This window comes from Betta splendens, chromosome 2 (genome assembly GCF_900634795.4).
Source record: "Betta splendens chromosome 2, fBetSpl5.4, whole genome shotgun sequence".
Lineage (NCBI taxonomy): Eukaryota > Metazoa > Chordata > Actinopteri > Anabantiformes > Osphronemidae > Betta > Betta splendens.
The window spans coordinates 13601069-13622336 of NC_040882.2; the positions used below are offsets into that span (position 1 = coordinate 13601069).

Below are 21268 nucleotides of genomic sequence, written 5' to 3' on the forward strand. Positions count from 1 at the left end.
ATTACAGAATCACAGGCGGTCCGGGTCATACACAGTCAATCACGGGACTACGGTACCGGTGGAGCAGGCTGGTTCAGATTCGGGGACAGGCAGAGATTCGGTAACGGAAGATCACAGTTTACAGTACCGTAAGGGAGTAGGCTGTCCCGTAGTCGGGCGGTCAGGTTCGTTAATCCAGAGCTATCCAAACAACAGTACAGATTAGGGAGCAGGCGAGAATCAGAAGTCAAAAACAGAGCAGGATCAAAATACGCGAACAAGATAACTAAGTGCTGGGAATGGATGTCTGGCATACGTACGACGATCTGGCGAGGTACTGGTGTGAGAAGGGGTGCTTAAATGCAAGGTGAGTGATTACTGATAAACTGCAGGTGTGTACAATGACCGGGTGAGGCAGGAACAGCTGTGACGTGACGAAAACCGGAAGTGAAGCTAGAACAAAAATAGAAACCGGGAGACTACCAGAATAAAACAGGAAATGGAAACTCAAAACATGAATATATGGCTGATGAACAGCGTCCTACAAAATAAGACCGAGAACAGAACCAGAACCCGACATATACACACTAGGAAACTCACACCAAGTGCTGCAGCGCCCAGAGAGAAGAGCCAGGGCTTGGTTTTTGATTTACCAAAAACCTACCTACAGTACAGAAGACAGTAGCCAATGATTCCAATGGAGGATCAGTCCCAGAGATCCAAGCTGCCTGTGCAGCTCATTGATTACTGAATACAGACAATGAGTCAGCGTCTGGCTATGAATGTCTTTAATGTTTCCCAGATCAGAGTCACAGCATACAGTGTATAATAACTTCTAAAGTAAACAGAAATATCCTCACCTCATTCATTTATATAGTTTTAATTAACTTTTTTTAATCTAAGCTTTTTTTTTTAATTGTCTTTATTTAACATTTTCCTTCATCTCAGGTCTTGGGTTTTTGAATTCAACAAATAATAGAAAAGCAAGACAACAGGTGCAAGTTTGAAAAGAGGCCAAGCTGAGGATTCATGTCAGTGTCTGTGTGTTGGCCATTGTAGGGCGTTAGTTAGTATCATAACTTTAGTGTAAACACTGCTACATGTGAAGTACTGTCTCACTGACTTGTCTCAGGTGGTGAGTTACTATATCCTGACAACATTACATGTAGCTTCTGACAATCACACAGATCATCAGGAGTAAATTGAAACATTGGATCATTTTCAAAATCAAAGCCACAAAAACCAGACTTTAAAAAAGGAGACGTTTGCAGGGGGTGAAATCTGCTACAGTGACTTTCCTGGTTAGGAGCTGTGTGCTACAGGACGCCCACATGGGCAACATTAGAACAAATAAAAAAAGATGTGACATCATAAAGTGATGAGCAGGTTTTACTGGGTGATGAATCTAAAACCTTGAGCTTGAGGCCATTTGTTTGCAAACTGCACCTGTTGCCTTTGGTGGTCACAAAATAATAATTTCATCCATTCATTCAAAGAAAAAAAAAGAAAAACAACTTATATTTACAAACATTTTGCCCGTTTTTGACCCTTACACCTAAAAATGTACAGTTTAGATCCTCTTCCAGATGTTGTGTATCTGTGTCCTTACTCCCAGTTTGGTTTTTATCCTCCACGCCCGTTTTGCTCAGTGAATCTGAGGCAGTGGCGCCCTCCAGTGGTTCCTTATAAAGTAGACATGGAAAAAGACCAAACTGAACGAGTGGTTCCTGTTTCCACCTCCTGTGGTGTCGCTGTAGCTGCGTTGTGGTGAGGTTTATTCACAGCCCCTTTACTGCCTCCTTATCCACAGGAGTGAGTACAAAAGGGTTGGTGTGGATCTGACCAGGCAGATCCTCCGTAGGACAGAGTAGGAAGGTGGCGAATGACCTCAGCTTCACGTTCTCCCTTTAAGGCTGAGTCTTTCTTTTCAGTCTGTTCTCCACAGCACATTTCCATCCTGTTCCACAGCTTCTACTCGTCATCTGCCTCACACACGAGTCACTTGTTTTGTTTTACATTGTGCACATTTCCCTTTCCACTAACAACGTGTCAGACAGGAGCGGTCAGATGCAGGATGCCCCCCCCCCCCCACCTCCCTGTTAGGCAGTAATAAAATAGAAAACAAACACACAGGCTAAAGCTAGAGTAGAGCACAGGCAAAGACAGCACCGGTGACTAACCTCTCACACTGCATGTAGGCTACTGTGTGTTCATGTGGGCTCACATCACTTCACTCCGCTGCATACAAAAATAATTCTGTACACGCAAGCTACAACAATGGATCTTTACGTCATGTTACCCTAAAAACTGCGATCGTCACAGATTGAAAGAAAACACAGCCACTGCAGGATGATGGGGTTCACTGCAGCTGTGGAGGATGAAAAAGCAGGTCTAAAGAACAACTGGATGAGAGGGTGAATGGAGCCTGGACTGGGTACTGTTGCTTTTTTAATAAAGGAGTGTTGCAGGTGAACAGAACCAGTGATTTTTCATTTTCTGTGGGGTTAAATAAAAACCAATCTCCAAAGCGGACGGACATGATTCGAGTTGACTTTTCCCCCGTCATCATCTTTAAAAGGAATTCATGCATAGATCCCCACTGACAAAACTTTTTGATATACTTTCTCCTTTGTACACATTTATATATAACTATATATAATATCATTTCTCTATAACTATATTTTTGATTTAAAATCTTTCCACAAAAAACAACGGTTAAACAAATGCTTGAACACACACAGGAACGGAAGATGAAAGGAACAATAGAAGAAACACAATCGAGGGCCAGTTTGGCACTTTGTCATGAGAACACACAGCATTTGTTAGTTGACAGTAAAGTGGAACACTAGAATTTTCTTTATTTTTTCTCCCTTGATGAGAAAGCAAACACAGCATGTACTTGGCACAGAGAATGCTGGTACCTAGCTTCCCCTCCTTTAGGGGAAGGTAGGGTACAGGTGACGAGTTGTACGAGGGCCCAGAGTTCTCGGCCACGACCTCGGGGGCGAGCGAGTAGTGGTGGGAAAGAGCTCCTTGTGTAGACTATGAAGGTGAGGGACTAGTTCAGCCATACAGTATAGGCCAGAAGGCCATTTTCAGAGATATTGTGTGCTAATTTTCCTGTTATTTGTTTATTTCTGCCTCTTTCTGCAGTTATGTGGGGAATGTGGGGAAATGAGCAACCTGAATCCCGCAATCGGAATGCAAAGTGATGCAGCAGTTATTATGATTTTCAAAATTACTGTTACTGAATGTTCTGAGCGAAAAGCGAGTCTTCATTGCAAGCAGATAAGAATGAATTTGGATCAATTGAGTGTGCATCAGCTGTAAGCGTGTTTCTTTATTGTGTGCTTGGAAATGTGTGTGTATTTGCAGTACCGTCTTCTACTTGGAAAGGAACCGTCACCTTCCTCCTTCCCCAACCATCAGCGTGATGTGACCGCCCGAGTGGGTGAAGCCTGACATAGCAAGGGCCAGTTCTTCTTCCAAAGCCCCTTCTGACCACAGCGCTGACAGATGTTTCCTGGATCCTCGGATGCAGCTCTATTGGGCCAATCACGTCTGAAGCCTCTCTGGTTGTTTCGGTGACAGATGTAGCTTACTCTGCTGTTTCTCTTCCTTGTTTTCCTTTGCTGAAGATTGTCATAAGTATGGCGACACACACGCTTCCTCTTTCCATCCAATGTGTGATTGTATATACAATGAATTCAGTAGCACCTTCTATAATTATAACTAACTATAACTGTAACTATAAAGAAACATCTGTTTGTCAAAATTGCAAGTCTATGGACAGTAATACCCTTTATATTGACTCTGTGTTTCAGTCAGGTAGTTTGTAGGACACATTCATTCAGAGCAATGTACCCTGTGGTGTGTTTATCATGCTGCACACTGAAGGAGTCATCACTTATAGCATTATATTATTAGATCAAACATATGCCCCTTTTATTCAGGTGGGACATCCATAGTTCTACTATCTCCATAATAAATATAATTAAAAGTTATGTTATATAACAGTTATAATTAACCTAGACTTAAAAACCAACAAAGACAAAAAACAAACAAGCTACATCTGACACGTGACATATAACACACAAGCTGATCTTAAAATGGTTCACAATCTTGCTTAATTTTTACTCGTACGGGGGTTGCTCTTATAAGCCCACATGGCTTCACAAATTTTTCGACACATCATCATGTCTCATTAGTGTTTTTTTAACAAATACAACAAATGTGAAAGACAGGTAAATAATCTGCCAACATGACAATATATTTTCACATATCGATAAGTGTCATATGTCTCCTGGTATGTTTAGGATTTCTCAGCCTTGGCGAAGAGTCGGTGCCCGAGCAGTCATTTGAGAACCTCCCGCACATGGAGCCGATATTCCTCTTCAGAGCACGAAAAGATGAGGATGGCGTGTAGATATACAAACAAAATTCATTAATCATAAAACCAAGAACATCGTTGACCAGGGCCTGGAACACAGCAGCAGCTGCCTCTTTTATCCTGACCATGTGGTAAGCGTTGGGAAGATCAAGTTTAGTAAAGTTCTTGGCCTCCGATAAGAGCTCGAAGGCAGAGGACAGCAAAGGAAGTGGGTAGGAATCTGTGATGGTAAAATCATTAAGTCCCCGGTAGTCAATGCATGCGCGAAGAGATCCATCCTTTTTACTTAAGAAAAAGCCGGCTTCGGCCGGGGAGGAGGGTGGTCGGATAAGCCCAGCGACCTAAGCCCCCTCTAGGTACTCCTTCATAAACTCCCTCTACTTGGGCGACAGCTGATATAATCTCCCCTTGGGCAGAACTGAACTGGTTGTTTGCACAGTTGTGGTGCTGATAAGGAGGCAACGAGGTGGCCTTCTTCTTACTAAAGACTGAGCGGAGGTCATGGTAGCACTCCGGAACGCCGTTCAGATCCACCCCCTCCAGTCCGACGCCAAATGAAGCAGCTGTAGAGGGAACGGCCGGGTCCAAATCAGGCTTAAAACATGAGTTGGTGCAGTCCGTGCTCCATTGCTCAAACCCCCCCGCTCCTCCAGTTCAGCCGGGGGCTATGACGGCAACGCCACGGATGTCCCAACACCACGGGATGGTAACAGGCTGGAGCAACAAGAAAGGTTATCTCCTCCGTATGATCGTCAGGGTGACGGGTCCGGTGTGGTGTGTGACCCTCCAGAGCCAACGACCGTCCAGTGCCGTGGTCTCCATCGGCAAAGCGAGAGGTAAAATGGCTACCTCAAGCCTCTCCTCCAGCTCAGCATCCATTAAACTTGCATCAGCTCCTGAGTCAATGAATACCGCCTGCTGCAGAGAATCAGCACCAGACGGAGTAACAGTGAGCAGGGAACCAGCGGAGGCATTATAACAGACGGTTCGGCCCGAAGGCCGTTGGTTCCGGGACCTCAGTAGGTGGGTTCTCCTCCGCTTTGCCGGTCGTGTGCTGCCGAGCCAACCGGGTAAGATCGGCCATCATGGTCTCCTGTCGGGCGGTGCAGCAAGTCAGCTCCTGCACAACGCTTCAGTCTTCTCCTCGTGGGCATGAAAACACTGCTCCTGTGCCTGGAGGGCGGTGCAGAGGGACTCTTTCTGGCCAGGCTGCGTAATACGGCAGACCCATTTAATCACAAGCTCGTGGGTCCAGGTACAGGCAGCGGTCAATACACAGATGATCACTGGGCGGAGGTACAGACAGGGTGCAGGCAGAATCGGAGTTCAGGCGAAGCTTACTGGTAAACACTGGAAGACACTGGATTTCACCTCTGCTGCAGAGCCACATATGATTAATAGATAACATAATATAGCAGTGAGTACAAAGGCTGAGTCATTCTGGTATAGTACAAATACTTCAAAATGAGTATTTTATACCTTAAGAACCTGTACAACATTAGAAATGCTGAAATAAAGTGTCACATAGAGATTCACTAGGAAGTTACTCACCCTGAAAGTCCACTTTGGTTGAGAATGTGTCCACAGGAGGAAGCACCACAGAAGTACAGTAGGTCCCAGCGTGAGAAGCAATCAGGCTTTTTAGAGGCAGGATGTAGACACAGGTTTGTGTGTCTGGTTTCCGTTTACAGTGATCATTTTGTCCCATTTCCCAGACAAACAGACTTGTTACATAGAACTCACTCGTAGGAGCTGCCGTCCTGTTCAAGCTGCTCTGCTGAATGAAACCTTGTCAACGTTATTGCTACTCTTTGAGGAGAAACAACACTGTGGCTTATAGGCCAGATGTGGCTGATGTGTCTCTATAGGAAATAGGTGATCTTTTTGATCACATGACCACAACAGGTGTATTGCTACTGTATCTGAGGTGTCAACATTGGATTGATGAGACAACATGTAATATAATACTCCCGTATTTTATTTGTTCCATCTAGCAGCTTAGCATGCAGCATTTGATGTATTGTGATGGACAGTTTTGCTTTTTCTATAAGATATACTCATACATACTACACAATACAAACACGGCCAGGAATAAATCATGCTACAACAGGATTCACTACAGTAGCAAAATGTAAAACAGGCAGCAAATGCACTTATGAACCACTGAGTCATCTACCAGAATCTCTAAAATGTGGATTCTGCACGTGTGCACTGTAATTTATTTTTTCAGCAAATATCAGGTTGAGCCTCTGAACCCTTTGCAGCTCCCCAACACATCTCTCTCAGGACTTGACCACCACACAAATAATCCAGAGGTAGATTTAGTTGAGGAAACAGCTGAACAAGCTTCACGCCACAAAGGCCACAGGGCGTGAAGGAATCAGCCTATGGGTGCTGAAAATCTGTCCCCAGCTATGTGCTGTTCACATCTTCAACTATCAACCCCAACTAGGAGTGGATAACTCCAACATTCATCTGCTCCATCGCACCTTAAACCACATGCACACATCACATTTATCACCATCTGGCCTGAGCTGCTGGAGAGAAACTGAAGGCAACGAAGGTACGATACTGTACCTCAGACTTCAGGTACCTGAAGCTATTGTCTGACTGTGGGTGTTTCCTCTTTCATGAGTTCACTTAAACTGTTTCATCTTCATATTTTATATTAATTCAGACTAAAACAGTGTCACTGTAGCTCTTTTTGACAGCAGAAGGTTTAGTGGTTGAATCTAATGCAGGCAGTGCAGTTTTCTAACCACAGCAGAGCGTTAGACAGACCAGTGGATAAAATATGTGTTAGTACAGTATTTACACAAATACAAGCAGATAAACAGGTAAATCTGGGTAGTTGCTGCTACAGTACATACAGTAGTTTTATTCACACTCTAGTACACGTAGAAATGTTGTAAATACTTTCTGTTTATTTTTTATCATTACAGCTTCAAATGGAAGCAAGGTACAAAACAGATCCTCATGAGCATCGGTCACAGTTTTTTTACAGCTTGTTATAAATCAGTCCTCATTTTGCTCTGACCTGTGTTTGTTGCTTCTTCAGTCTATCTAGTAGCAGAATACACAACGTTCGGCTCCACTTCTCTTTGTCTTTCCTTTTGACGGAAATTCACTGTTGTGTAGTTCAGTTCATCAGAGGCTGGATTTTGTAGAAAGGAGTAATTAGTCACTGATCTCACCAAGTGGAAGCATGAACCAATGACAGGACACATGGTTAAATAGATGGAGTAAATTAAAGACTAGATCACCTCCTGATGATGTGTTTTCTGTTTTTCATTCACAGCTAAACGACAAAACATTATTGACATAATATTAGATATGATGTAAAAAATAAACCAAATGCATGAGAGGAGCAGCTGTAAGGACCATGAAAAGGAAAACAGTAAGACCACCGAGGATCAAGCTCATCACGTATGTTGGTTTACCAGTTTCATTACATTCTGCTAAAATCATATAAATACATTTAAATTGCATTGATCAGCAAACAACAGACAAATCTACACAAGAACTGAAAACTTAAAGACAGTCTTACTTTTAGATTCTACCAAGTCGTTCTGAGTTTTCTTACTGCCTGTTGAAGAAACATTAATGAATCACTGTCTTGTTTGATTATAAATTTAAATATTTTTAGTACAATTATCAGCTATTCTAAATAAGAAGAACAGAGAAGTTAGTGTCATATTCTTACCGTTTACGTTTAAATGTATCACGTAGTAAACGTTGTTTCCTCTGTTGAAAAATTCACAGAAATAGATTCCAGAGTCGAATGAATTAACATTTTTGATTGTGAGAAACACTCCAGTTGTATTGACTCCCGCTTGAAAGTTTCCATTATCGAACCCTCCACAGAACTTAGCTTCTTCAGTAGCTCTGGCCATAAAACAGATGCAGCTGGCTGTGGTTTTATTGGTCAGTCTGGACCAGATCATCACAGTGTTAGCGGTCAGTATGGGGGACCACAGTGTGACACTTTGACCAGGCTGGACCGTCACATTCTGAGACTGAGCCACTGAGACAGAGATCCAGACTGAAACAAACAGCAGAGACAACATGAGTTAGTTGTTACAGACGTTAAAGGATTGTTTTTAATTGAATGTGATCCAGATGTTGAGAGCGACGTGTTGTTGGTACTTACTGATGCTGCAGATAACGACAGTATTGATCCAGATGAAGGTCTTCATGGTGCGACTGGTCGTAGCTCTGCAGTGTCTGTAATATAAATGTGCTCCAGGAAGGAACTGTCTGCTTTAGAGGTGGAGCCTTTTGAACTGGCCACATTCATACCATTAAATCTAGTGAGGATCAGTCCACGTTTAGAGAATGTACAACGTCAACATGAAGTTGTGAACGTCCACCGTGATAAAACCTGAGGTTGTTGATGTTCCTGCATGTCTGACCTTGTTTATTGTCAACTGATTCCCACTGCCCCAGTACAGAAAGCTGGCAACCAACTGGTCATTTTCCACCGTAATTACTGTATGAAGGGAGGACACATGTAATCATCTCTTTAAATCCACTGCTGGTATGGTACATTATGAATCTCCAGGTTAAATGTACATTTGGACCCCTTTGAGCCTTTAAGCCCTATTTTCTGGCATAGGGGGTGTGGGGGGAGAGGGGTTATAGTTACCATACAGACTATATCTCTGCAACAATAAAGACTATTTGAATGCATTTGGTGTCATAATGTAGGGGACAAGACCAGTCATCCGGAATAACATTTCATTTGTTACAGCGTTTTAAGGGACCACGTATAAAACCTTATTATTCTATGCATTTAATGTTGCTGTTTAACCATTCTGACTTCTCTGCTCATTTGAGTGTCAAAGTGATCATTACATGTTTATTGTGTTATGGTGTGATGGAACTTTGAGCTTGATGGAAAGAGGAAAGATTAGTTATCCCAGATTTAGGAGCGATCCAAATCAAATAGATGATTCCTGATCTGAAGAGGTGGAACTCTTCACCACTGGTTGAACTCATTTCTCCGCCTTGCAGTGACCACTGCCCCAGGGGTATTTAAACCAGTGACACCCTAGTAGAATCGGATTTCCCTCTATCTTCAAACTTCTTTCACCTTCTCTTTTTGCGTCGCATTGCTTTTCTTTAATTTTCCTTTGTTCTTAAATTTTGTAAACCTAAGTTAAACTTAGAAACACGAACAAACAACAAATTTTGTAACGTTAGAAAGTCAACAAGAAACTCCGCGAAACTGAAACTAATACAGTCATTAGGTGACTCGCTATTTTTGATCAAACTAGTTAAATTAGATTCCAGCCCGTTTCCTTCTTGGGCTAGTTTAAGTAGCGCTGACACTTTGAAACACCTTGGAAGTCCAGCCTGGCTGACTGTTACTCTGCTGAACCCGAGCCGTCATCATCACCGCGGGCGACGATTCCTGGCCCAGAGGCCGTGGCACCTGGACCAGAGAGGGCACGCCTGCTCCACCAACCGGTAACGGGAGACGCTGCACAGCGGCTACAGCTCCAAACTAAGGCAAGACGAACATCTCTAATCCTCTGAGAAGTCTGGTGTTTCTCAAAGCGCTAAAATTGAACATTCCAAATTCATTAGTTCTCCTTAGGTTTGCATTGGTTAGAGACAAGTACTCTTTTCGCTTGATCAAAGCCATCACACACACAGATCTTGACCATTCCTTGTCCTTTCACTCATTGATTCATTCATCACTGATCATCTCATTCTGATTGTTTTCTCATTTTCTGTCCTGTTTATTGGAGTATTTCCATATCATGTTATGTTATTCATATATCCAGTAGTGTTAGATTAATAAAACATTAAAAGGAATCTGGTTTTGTGTGCATTGTTCTTCAGATCTAAACAGAGGTCACTGAACCGCGACAAGAATTCACGGCATAAGAGACTGGTTTGGTTTTATCACAAGAAAGTTGTGATTGTTGTTCATAACTGGTAACTCATTGAATTGACATCTGGCGTTGACTAGATTCATACAAGCGTGGTTTCAGCTTTAAAACAAACCTGGTGCCCCAACTTCGAGGAACATTAATGTTTCTGCATTATTATCAAACTATTAATTTAAATACGCTACAAGGGGTTCTCCATGATGGATGTTAGTTTACCAGCATCCTTCTGTGTGCCACCTCCTCCATGGACTCCAGTGTGCAGCCCAGGACAGAGCCGGCTTTCTGAACCAGCTCATTGAGTCTCTTCCTTTCTCTGCCTGTACTGCCCCCCCCACCCAGCACACAGGACCAGGCCAGCACAGTATCATAGAAAGTCCTTAGCAGCTGTATGCCCTCATCAAAGGACCTCAGTCCCCTCAGCAGGTGGAGGCCCTTCTTGTACAGAGTGTCTGTGTTGTTTGACCACTCCAGTTTATTTTTGTATCTAAATGTGTCCACAGTCTCAATGTCTCAGCTCTGGATGTTTGGTGGAGGGGACCTTCTGAAGTCAACCACTAACTGTTTTTCAAGTGTTTAGGATCAGTGGTTATTCTCACACCAGCTCACAAAGTCAGATATGACCCCCTGTACTCCTGCTCATTCCCGTCTGATACACAGCCAACAATGGGGGTGTCATCTGAGAACATCTAGAGGAGACAGTGGTGGGAGTTGTACTTGAAGTCTTATGTGTATAGTGTAATGAGGAAAGGGGAGAGCAGCGTCCCCTGAGGTGCCCATCTTCCTGCTAGGTAAGACCAGCGATGTGTAGATCGATTTGAACTTTACACCACAAAATGTTGAACAAAAGTGAATGTAAACAATGAGCATTCAGATAAGTACTGACCTTCTCTGGCAAATATCTATCTGTCTATATTGTCTACCATGTCATGGCACACATTGTTAAATTCCTTAGAATCTTAGCTTTCATTTGAACTGTAGGTTATCCAGGTTTGGCGCTATAGAGTTTTGGTATTTTTGCTTATTACTGGGGCTGTGTTTAATGCATGTGAAAGACATTTATACTGCATTATAGCCAAGACTCTACTGTTTAATTTGATGTATGTGTATATTTAGTGCATTTGTTTATGAAGTAAAGCTTATCACATAATCTACAAACCCCAAGGTCCCCAAATTTGGGGTTCAGCTGGTTTCTTCTGTTAGTTACAGTTTTATCAGTTTACTCATCTCATAAAATAAGATAACTACTTTTTTGATCCCCTTGGTGAAATTTTCCTCTGCATCTGACCCATCCCCCATGGGGAGGCAATGGACTGACACACAGGCATAGGGGAGCTAGCGTGACGTGTCTTGTTTAAGGAATGGTTGGATTAAACTGGCGACCTTTTTGCTTCCCAGGTCGATGCGCTACCCATTCAGCTACCAGTAGGAAGCAGAGCATCAGCTTATGAGATGAAGCCTCCTATGTTTTGCTCCTGGAGCCTGAAACATTCTAGATTGAACCTTACATTCCAAATATCATCTTCTGATCTTAATCTGCATTTTACTGTGCTTTAAAACTAACTCACCCTCCACATATGTGCTCTGGTAGAACAAAAGCAGAATGTTCTTGGTGAACAATAAAGCCAGAGTTGGGCTCATTACAATAATGTGATGAACTAATGTTTTACAGATTAATAAAAGTACCACAAAGCAGCCATTTGGCTTTTCTACCTAGAAAACCAACATGGCAGCCGAGCAGCAGCTTTTCTTACAGTACAGAAACAGGGCAACTACTGTCACACCACAGGACAAGCTCCACCAGGACGTCCTCTCCTGCCTCCCAGTGCATGCTTGATACAGCACATGACAGTGTATGGCTTCTTTTTGGTGGTATTATCAGTCTGAACAACACTGCATGCTGACCACAAAGTTATATAAGACATTGTTCTTCCACTTTCTTGACATTGCTGTGAACAGCTACTGTCTGTATTTGAACAGATCCTGTCTGATCAAATACAGACAGCTAGTTTTTACAGGATCCCAAACAGGCAAAGCCCAGGAGATGTTGCAGAATGCTGACTGTACACTATGGGGTGCCAAATGTGAAAGGAGCACCTATAACTAGTTTTCTCACATTTAACTAAATGACACAACATGTTTTCTCACATTTAGTTAAATGTGCAAAAGTCTAAATGTAAATGTTAAATGTAAATGTTAAATGTTAAATGTAAATGTTAAATGTAAATGTTAAATGCTAAATGTTAAATGTAAATGTTAAATGTAAATGTAAATGTTAAATGTTAAATGTAAATGTTAAATGTTAAATGTAAACATTAAATGTTTGCCGAGTGTAAACTGAATATTCATGAATGGGCAAGTAGACTCCATCCCTACGCTCAAACAGCGCTGGTCTCAGATCAGAGACGCGAACTCAATCACCTCAAACAGTGCGCGCAAACCCCGCCCACATCTGATCTGGAAACTTTTGTTTTTAGCCTGGACGTAACTTCGGCTAGCTAGTATAGTTAGCCAACTAATTCTCCACCGGCGCCACAGAAATATTCTATTTAAACCTACTTGACTCCTCATTAATGGTGTTTACGACAGAACGGCAGTTTGAGGCGGAGCCTCAGCCCGCACACCTGCCGTTACAGCCCGTTCAATCTCCCCCAACGGGAGGGAGTCCGAGCTGGCGGCCATGATGGCTTCGACTTCAGGCTTCTCTCCAGTATTGTCGTCCACCGATTCATAGACATATGTGGGCGGAGCTATGCGTACTGTTTGACGTGTTTGAGTCCGCGTCACTGATCTTAGATTAGCGCCGTTTGAGGGTAGGGGTAGAGTCTACTTGCCCATTCATGAATATTCAGTTTTCCACTCGGCAAACATTTAACATTTAGATTTAACATTTAACATTTACATTTAACATTTACATTTAACATTTTACATTTAGATTTAACATTTAACATTTACATTTACATTTAAATTTAACATTTACATTTAGACTTTTGCACATTTAACTAAATGTGAGAAAACATGTTGTGTCATTTAGTTAAATGTGAGAAAACTAGTTATAGGTGCTACTTTTACATTTGGCACCCCATAGTACACAAATGGTGCCATAATGAAGTGTGAATGCTAAAGTGGCCATTTTGGAGACGTTCACCTCACCGTCTGCACTAAAACCTTTGTAACCTTTATCAGCTTCATTCTATCATACATGCATTAAGTAAATTACCAGGGTTAGGCTAGTGTTTGATGACTTCTATTTTGAGGGGCTGATTTAAAACCAGACAAAATCAACTAAGAGCAGATCTAATTTTGTAACAATTCAGCCCTCAAGTCATCTTTCCGCTCGCAGCTTCTGATTGGCGCAGGACTGGGAGGCACCCGTGCAGCTGGGTCGAGCAACGCTGTCACCTGAGGAGCTTCAATGTCCCTTTGAAGCTGATTTGTGTTTGTATTGTGGGCAGGAGGGTCATCGGGTGTCCATCTCAGGTTTGGGGGTTCGGTCTCACCAGAGGGTTTTTGTTGAGTCTGGAATGGAGGGGAAAATTTTAGACCGGTCTCTAATGGAGTGTCTAGTGTAAAGCTGTTTGGGTCTATCCCTCGGTTGGGCTTTTAACGATTGGTTATTCACACCGTTTACTTTCACCCTGAGCCAATTAGACTGACCATTGCTGAAAATCATCGAGAAGATTTGGAATTCAATGTGTTTTCTGGTTCTGACACTCCTCTGATTTTGGGTCTTTTGTGGTTATTTACACATGACCCACGCATCAGCTTGGTGGCAGGTATGTTTTGTGCTGGAGTGCCTATTGTCTAGGGAACTGTTTGTACTCTGCCCAGAACGCAGTGTGCAAGAAGAGGCCGCATTCTGAGCAAGACATAGATTTACCTGCAGTGCCTGCAGTTTACATGGATCTGTGTTCAGTAAATGCGGCCAGGTAAGCGTGAAGGGTTCTAAGGGGTTTTATTAGCGCGATGGGTTCGTAGCTGTGTGCTGGATGAACGTTGGCCACCGTGCCAACTCCTCCGCTCAGTTTGAGCGCATTCTCCTGCCGGCTCCGTGAGAGCCGTAGTTTACCCGCTCGGAGCGGGTGCTGTCATTGTCCGTCGCCACCGCATCTCCTCTTCTGCCTCAGGGTTCCGTCAAGGGGAGTGTTTAGTAGGTTCCCTGCCAAACCCCGGTCGGTTTAGAACCGACGGGGCGAGTTCGTAACAGTTTGGGGTCATTGTCCTGAAAAACTGTCTATCCATAATCCCCTCGAAAATAATCATTGGTCCTGGTCCCCACCTAGAAATCATTCTCCAAACGTGGAGTTTGAGGGGATGTGTCCTTTCTTTGCGAAGCTCATTCTAGCAAATACTCCAATGCCAAAATGAGAAAATGGGAAACGGCTTTAAATCCATTTATTTGTCTGGTTTTGAAAACACCATTTTCAGCTTGTTTATTCGTTTTTAACACGTTGCGTTAAATAAATGCCGATTGTTCTTCTTTTAAATGAGATGGTGGGGGTTTCTCGTTACTATACGAAGTTACTGGACTTACTGGGAGCTGTGGTCCTGACTACTTTGCCGTGACAGGCAACCCAAACAACCACGTGCTGTGTTACCGGCATTTCCAGACACATTAACAGGTCCTCCAGGTTTAAAACGTTCTAAAGCGACGTGTTTTCTCGTCTTCCCAGCTTTTATTTTGGAGGGGGAAATCAAACCTTTAAAACGTACACGGACCCGACACTTAAACACGATGACATACTGTATACAGACAGCAGTGACATCAGCAATTGACCACAAACACTAGCGCGTATTGACAACTTGATCCAAGTCATCTGCCTATGAATAAGTGGCTCCTCAGCACCATCGTTGGAACGTCACATCACTGTCTGCTTCAGACGGTGACGCCACTTAAGTTCTATCTGGACACATCATCTGTCATTCGGGCTCTTACGTTTCATTCAGAGTCAGAGCAAACTATAGGTCATTGCGGTCTGAGTAAATTTTAAGAGTTTGGTTAAACTTAAAAGCTGATATGACGAGAGAACGACTTAGTTTTTCGTTCTCTGCTTTCTTCTCAAAACGAAAAATCAGCTTTAAATCCAACTCCGTGCCTTGTGTCGAAAAAACAACAACACTTGAATTCTGTTTGTCGCTCACATCAAGAGAGGACGAATTGAAACGAAAATCCACTTTGTTTTGTATTTTTACCTCATGATCAACAAATCAGAAGACGAGTACAGATATACATATTAAACTAATATTTAGGGAAACTACATATTAAAACACACCTTCATGGGACAAGCAAGTTCTTGTGGCGACAAAATGGTGTTCCTCGTGAGGAAATCAGTGAATTTTCGGACATGACTTTTTTTAGACTATAGTGAGGATGTGTAATGTGTAATGTCCCTTAAAAGTCACCAATACAAGTGTGCTTGTGGGTGTGCAGATTAAGTGTTAGAGAACAACAAAGTTGGTCATTGCTCCTGTTATACAGTAGAACAGTGTCTATTAACCTCACCTTTTAAAAAATAGTCATGGTCAATATAAGTAAGTAACTTTGACAAAATGTGTCTGTATTTCATACAGGTTGCAGAACTTTGTTCTGAAAATATAGAAAATTACAAAAGTAAATTTCAGAAACATTGACAAACAACTGTCCAGCAGCCCACTGGGAACTGAACACTTCTTCTGTGAGATGGGTCAAATCTCACAGAGAGATCTTTTCCAGAAACAAACCCATCACGTCAACAGCTCCAGCATTTGCCCAAACTCTGTGCACAGCTGCTGCTTGATGGATTTCCTGTTGAGCTTGTAGATGGAGATGCATCCAACATACCTCTCAGATGGGTGAGTGACGTTCTGTCTCAGCTCATTGCGATGGTGTCTCCTAAGAACAAGGTTCTGGTCGTCACAGTTCTTGGAGTTCAGAGCACAGGAAAGTCCACTCTGCTCAACACCATGTTTGGAGTTCAGTTTGCCGTCAGCAGCGGTCGATGCACTCGAGGTGCTTTCATGCTGCTCATCAGAATAAATGAGGATGTTAAAACAGTCCTCAACTGTGACTTCATGATGATCATTGACACTGAGGGCTTGAAGTCACCAGAACTTGCACAACTAGATAACAGCTATGAACATAGCGGTTAGTGGTTCACGCTTTTCTCAGGATGAAAGAGGTCGGTAAAAAACCTAAATGTCAGTTTGTTCACCAGAATGTTTCAGATGTTTCAGCCCATGAGAAAAACTTACAGTAAGAGACGGGAAACTGTGAAATGAATGAAATGAAATGACCCAGGCAGCAGCCAGGATGGAAAACCCAGGATGGACGCAGCTGACGCTGGACCACCAGGAATCGATGCAGGCATGGCCGGAGCCGGACCACCAGGAGCTGAAGCTGGAGCAACCTCATCCCGGAGGCCGAAAGGAACCGGAGCTGGGGGGACCCCCTCCCCGAGGCCGACAGGAACCGGAGCTGGAGCGACCGCCTCACGGAGGCCGACAGGAACCAAAGCGACCTCCTCCCGGAGGCTGACAGGAACCAGAGCGACATCCTCCCGGAGGCCGACAGGAAACGGAGCTGGTGCGACCCCCTCCTGGAGGCTGACAGGAACTGGAGCTGGAGCGACCCCCTCCCGGAGGCCGACAGGAACTGAAGCGACCCTCTCCCGGAGGCCGACAGGAACTGGAGCGACCTCTCCGAGGTCGAAGGTAACAGGAACGACCTCTTCAGGGCCAACGGGAACTAGAACAACCTCTTCAGGGCCGACGGGAACTAGAACGACCTCTTCCGGGCCGACAGGAACTAGAACGGCTTCCTTACCGGAGCCGACAGGGACAGGAATGGCTTCCTCACCGGAGCCAATAGGGAAAGGAACGGCTTCATCACTGGAGCCGACAGGAACAGGGACGGCGTCCTCACTGGAGCCGACAGAAACTGGGACGGCGTTCTCTCTGGAGCCGACAGAAACTAGGATGGCGTCCTCTCTGGAGCTAAAAGAAACTGGGATGGCGTCCTCTCTGGAGCCAACAGAAACTGGGACGGCATCCTCTCCGGAGCCGGCAGTGCTGCTTGCGGCTGCCGAGCTCGACGGAGTAGACATCGGGCCTGACCGGGCAAGAATTGAACTTGCCTGACGTGTGGTGCCACCTGGCTGGGACAAGGCTGGAGCCTGAGCGCAACATGACTGGGCTGGAGCCTGAGTGCGACATGACAGGGCTGGAGCCTGTCATGAGGTGGGCGAAAAGGAATGCGACCGGAGGAGTGCAGTGAAGGGGGATCTGCTGGACGACGCTGCCCGGGATGCCTGCCATGGCAGTGAGACAGTCAGCCAGCGGACCGGAGAGATCCTCTGCCAGGGAAGGGAGCCGTTCGGACACCGTGAATGTGGTCTCTGGTTGACGGCTGAGGCGCTGGGAGCGGTGCGGGCTGGGTTTCCTTGACTTGGGTCCGAGTGGCGGACAGGGATGACGGCATCTGGAGCTTGGGCTGGAGCAGACGAAATGGCAACAGGAATGGGTGCTAGAACCGCCGGTGCGGCGACAGGAACGGGTGCTCGAATCGCTGGAGCGGCGACAGGAACGGAGACGTGAACCGCTGGAGCGGCGACAGGAACGGGAGCGTGAGCCGCTGGAACGGCGGCAGGAGCAGCTGCAGAGACACAGGCGGACGATGCGCGCAGAGCGTGTGACAAATCCCTCTGCAGCGAATGGAGTCTCTCATAGAACGCCTGCACTCTGGGATACTCACGCCACCAAAACTCAGCCGTCAACAACTCGATGCCCAGCTTTACTTGGCGGAGACGGACCTCAAGACTGGGCGCTTCCGCATACTTTTTAGCGAACCTCTCGAGGTCGTTGCGGATATCCACCTGTAGACTCGGGCAAAAAAAAAATCCATTATTCTGGTACGTGGTTCGTGCACAGAGCCGAACGGACAGGGAAAAGAAAAACAAAACCGGTCACTGAACTGGGGGAAGGCTGGGCACTGGCTGGGTCCAAGTCTGGCCAGATCGTTCTGTCAGGATGCGGCAGAGAGCGGACCCACATGCACAGTGCGAGGAGACAGGATAGGTGGTAATAATCGAAGTTTAATCCGTAAATCGTGGTACAAGGCGGTCCAGGTTATTCACAGAAAATCTCAGTATTGCAGGTACAAGGGAGCAGGCGGGGTCTGGTCCAGGAGCAGACAATGGTTCGTTAACAGAATCAACAACATTACGGTACCGGCAGGGAGTAGGCAGGAGTCGGTGGTCAGGAAATCAGAATCAACACAAGGTAATCAAGACGGAGAGAATTGCTGGAAGGTGGCGACTGGTATTCACAAACGATCTGGCAACTGGCTATAGTAACTGATGGTGTTTAAATACACAGGAGTGATGACTAAACTAAAGCAGGTGTGTGTAATGAAAACCGGAAGTAAGAACTGACACGATGAGAACAGAAACCGGAGGTACTACAAAATAAAACAGGAAATAGAACCAAAACCTGACAACTTAGGCGAAACAGAAAGTCCTTCAAAATAAAACAGAAACAAAAACCCAGATCGTGACAAGGGTTTAGATTGATGTGAGCATTTTTATTGCACTTTAGCTAAACAGCAATGCATTATATTGATGTGTCTTAGAGTTGTGTTTTAAATTTAATTTGATATGCTGTTTCAATGCCAAGTAATATTAAGTTAAACGATGTTTAGGCTTTTATTTTGACAGTCAGGTTACTTAAGGAAAGGTTTGCGTGGACTAGTGTGACATTATGAGACAGGGCTGTATGTATGAATGCAGGAGAGACATCAGAGACATTTAGAATACAATTCTGCACAAGGTTCAGGAGGTGCACACAATGCGATAACTTCTCCTTCAGCCTATGCATAATATAGTTTAATATCCACATTAGTTTTCTTTTTGTCCTGTCTGGAGGTTTGCATGCTGTAGCAGATTTAAAAGAAATTTAATTTAATAATTTAAAATTGATGAAGAAATATTTAAATTCCTTGAATTTGGGGCATCAGGATTTTGTAAGTTGCCCAATAACAAAAAAATGATTAGTCTATAATTTAAATGGTAGGTAACACAACAATAGCAAAGGAAATCCAGAAAAATGCATTTAAAAAAAATTATATATATATATATATATATATATATATATATATATATATATATATATATATATATATATATATATATATATATATATAATTAATTTGTCCACATTTGGCCCACACACCTTCAGTTCCAGGAGGGCAGGTGTTGTGACCCAAGCCGCCCACACAGAGCCCCCCAGGCAGAGCTGCAGCAGCCACAGAGACAGCACCCGAGGTCAGAGTGGGCCATCATGGGTCAGGAGAACCAGGGGCAAACACTCCCCCCAGTGGGAGGGTCGGCCTGAGAGAATGGAGCCCGAGGACCCATCCCCATACAAGCGGAATGGGGCCTACCCCATCGGCCCGACCTTATCCCCTGGCAACACACCAGGCCCGCAGCACAAAGCCAGCAATTGGTGGGGGTCAGCAGAAGAGACCACCCAGGCAGACGATCCACGTACCCCGAGTGGAAAACCGGACCCCCCCACACTCCAACTGCACCACACGCATACACACTCACACATACACAGACGCACACCTACACATACATCAACACACACTACCACAAACCCGGTATATTTCTTGAATATATGTAAATTAGTGAATAAACATCGAACAGAACCCAAAGTCACATCAAATTGAAGCATATTGTCGGTGTAAGTTTCAGGACACCTAAAGGGTCCAGTCTGTCTAATTCAGAACTTTGAGTCCTAGAAAAACTGAAAGTCCTTTTGAATTCCTTTTTAAAGTCTACTTGAATCTTTTGGTGTTTGGTGGAGCATGAGGAGAGGACCTTGGTAAGAACTATGGTGTCCATAGTTCTTACTATCCACTAACCAGTCTGGAAGTCTGGTTATTGACAGATGGATTAGGAATTTGGTAAGATTTTAAGGTAGTGTCAACCTTAGTGTATTGATGGTCTTTTGATGTTGCACTTAGAGTTCTGGAACCACATGTGTGTTGTTGTTTAACCTAACATTTAGATATTTAGACTTTTGTTTATACTTGTCAGTTTAAGTCAAGTATACTTGAGTATAACTACAAATCTAGATGAAAAACACTAACCTCTTTTTTTATACTTGTAAGTAGAAACCAAATATACTTGCTCACTCAAATATACTTTAGTTTAGTATATCCTGGTATATACAGTATCTGCAAAAAAAGCAACCATAAAGGATACTTTTTTCGTTTTAGTTTAAAACAAGTATGCAAATGGTGTACTTGTATGTACTACTTTTTGCCTTCTGCCCAATATGTAGAATGTGAATGTGTGGACGCTGCAATGCAGCATTTACTGGTCTGTTTCCTTGTGATGGACAGGTATGCTTGTTCAAGTAAGAGTCTCTATAAGATGTAATACACTTCTCTATGCGCCCCATAGACCCTAATTAGAGTTTGTGTGGCGGGACCCAATTTGATCGTTCATTTGATGAACCAACCACAGCTGAAGATATGGTATGATAGACTGTTAGCATGTAGTTAACACTGTAGCTCAACCCGGGCTAGTTTGAGACCCTTTTTTCGGGTCTACCACAGCAATACTTTATGCAACACACATAAACACCATACTTGTTATCATGTGGTGAGTTATGAGCTGCAGATGACATGTGCTAAGCTAATCGCTAGCTAAATAAACGATATACAAATTCAAATATCGTCATGCAAAGTTCATATTACTGGCGAGCTGATCCCATTCTCTGTTATTCCTACCTTTTAGCAGGTACCCACTCACCAAATGCGATAAGCCATTCTTACTGGCTACCAGCCCTGTCAATCTTGGATAGCTTATAACAAGTAAAAAGACACCTCACAGCCCCCCAGTTTTGTTTATATTGGTATAAATAAGTGGTATTTGGAGATATTGATCAGTTTTATTGATGTTTTACAGTAGGAGCTATAGTAGTGGAAAAACATATATAATATACACACTAGGAAACTCACAAC

The 21268-nt window shown here is 43.9% G+C and overlaps 1 protein-coding gene and 1 long non-coding RNA gene across 5 annotated transcripts in view; both read left to right on the forward strand.

Moving 5' to 3' along the window:
• Positions 1-4272, forward strand: part of LOC129603669 (uncharacterized) — a 149633-nt gene extending 145361 nt beyond the window's left edge. Inside the window, exon 2 of the long non-coding RNA XR_008693795.1 lies at positions 3355-4272. This is a non-coding gene — a long non-coding RNA (uncharacterized LOC129603669). The remainder of the gene's footprint in view (positions 1-3354) is intronic.
• LOC114842173 (neuroligin-2-like) overlaps positions 1-21268 on the forward strand; it is a 315730-nt gene that overhangs the window by 247329 nt on the left and 47133 nt on the right. The gene's annotated exons all lie outside the window — the stretch shown is intronic.